Genomic DNA, 2,288 nt, shown 5'->3' with positions numbered 1-2,288 from the left:
GCCTGAGTGTCGTGACCGAGGATGTGCCTGCTACTCCATTTGTAAGGAAACATGAATCTCTCTTTAACTTTGGATCTCTAGAAAACTCTTAGTTCATTATTTTCAGTGGCATTGTGACAAGTCCCCATCTTTTCTTCCCACTCTTCCCTATTTATAGTGTTCACATTTGGGCAGGTTTCCTAGAGAACACTCAAAAATTGCCACGACACGAGAAGTACTGTGCCCGGGAAGTTCGCACGGGCAGCGTCTCAGTGGCCCTCAGAATCTCCTTCGGATGCCCTCCGGAGCTGCTGGGCGGAGGCGGCCGAATCTCCAGCACACTGAACGGCACCTGCCCACCACACTGGCCGGCGGGGCTCTGTTTTTAAGTGGGTCACACGCGTGGACTGAAGGCGGGCACAGGCGGGGCCAGCGTCACAGCGAAGGCCTCCACGCGGACTGACAGTGAGCCAGCGGGCCGTCGCTATGCCGTCTGCGTTTTATCTACGCCCTGTATTTTATTCATTCTGGAGTGGATTCGAGTGGTTTGGTTCAATTCTTAAATATTTCCCGTTCCGGCTAGAAGGCCGATTCTTCCTCAGGGGTCCCCAGTGCGGCCTCCCGTCCCTAATCATGTGGCTCTGGGATGCGGGGTGGCAGCGCCAGAGCGACCCCCACGCGTGCTCCCCACCAGGCCCCTACTGATGTTCTCATCTGCCCCAGCGGCACCTGTCCCGGTCGGCACCAACCTGCAGCCCCCGTCCACTCTCTGTTTCTCCGAATTCGACTCCTCCAGGGACCTCGTCAAAGCAGAATGACGCGAGGCCTGTCCTTTGGGGATTGGCCGGCTTCACTCGGCACCCCGTCCTCGGGTCCCGCCGTGCTGTCGCGTGTGCCAGAATGTCCTCCAGCCATCCGCGCAAGGACAGACTCCCGCCGTGTGGCTGTCCGCGCTGCGGCCCCCGGCAGTGGCTGTCCTGCCTGTCCCCTCCGTGGCGATTCTGACGAGCCGGCCCGTCTGTGGCCCGCAGGGCTGCGTCTCTTCCCAGTTACGAAAGGCTTAGCTGGGCAGGGAATCACTTCTCTAATTTTTCCTAAGGTTACGAACAGACGACCAAATTACGAGAGCCAAAGATTGTGGAGATGGTGTGTATACGTATGGAGGGGAACTTTGTAATATTTTGTAAAAAATACACAGCGAGCATGACGTGGTTCATACACTTCATACTTAACCCACAACGTGTGTTCGAGTGCCCTACTATATGCCAGCCGCCGGGCTCGGCCGTGAGGCACGATGGCAGGTGAAGCCGGCCCGGCACGTGGAGCCAGCAGGTGCGGAGTGGGGCGGGCAGCGGGGGCGGGAGCCGCAGCCCGGCTGGGCCGAGCCGGCGTGGTGACTGCCTGCATGGCACGCCCGTCTGCTCGAGCGCCCCTGTGACCCCGTCCTCCAGGAGCTGGAGGCCAGCGTGGGAACAGCAGTGCCAGGAGACACCGTCTGGAGGTCCCCTCTGTCCTCCCAGCTCAGCACGTTTCAGAGGGCCGAAACGGACCCCGGGCTGGCTGGACCCTGGCAGTGACCGTACGTGCTGGGCGGGGTCGGAGCCTGGACCAGGCGGTCAGCAGGGATGCGTGTGACCGGCCAGGAGGCCCCTGCGGCGTGGAGAAGAGGGTCCAGCTCTAGGAAGAGACGGAACCGCGAAGTAGGAGCCAGCCTGGGCCTTGGGCCTTAACCGTGGGCAGGTGGGACGGGATGGGGGGGGCTGGGCGTCTCCTGAAGGGAGGGGCGGAGGCGTCAGGTGACCAGGAAACTGCAGTGGAAACGGTTCACATTTTGCCTTGAATTGGTGTTAATTTCCCTGTCATTGTCTTTCATCAGTGAGTCAAGGGCCCTCAGCAACAGCCACGCAGTTCCGCAGTTCCCATAGCAATAAGTACCATTTCTTTATCCTCTCGAGTGCCAGACATCACGGTCCGTGCGATTTCTTCCTCCAGGACCTGCACCCAGTTCCCCACTGGCGGCACCTCTATCTGGACCTCGTGAAGCCCTGGGCGAGGCTGGGGGGGATGCGGCTGACATTCCTGGTCCCTGAGAGACAGATCCGCGGGCCGGAAGTGGGGTGTGGGGCAGAGCCCACGGCACCCCCACACTGCTGTCCCATGGGGGGTGCTCGGCAGGCAGACGAAGGCCTAGACCCGGACCGAGCATGGAACGTTCTAGCGTGCAGCTGTCACGGAGGGTAAACCACGGGGAACCGGAGGTCTGTCTGTAACAAGAGCATCTGATCATGCCTGGGTGGGAAAATTTCCTC

This window comes from Pteropus alecto, unplaced genomic scaffold, assembly GCF_000325575.1.
Source record: "Pteropus alecto unplaced genomic scaffold, ASM32557v1 scaffold189, whole genome shotgun sequence".
Lineage (NCBI taxonomy): Eukaryota > Metazoa > Chordata > Mammalia > Chiroptera > Pteropodidae > Pteropus > Pteropus alecto.
This window is presented reverse-complemented; position numbering follows the sequence as displayed.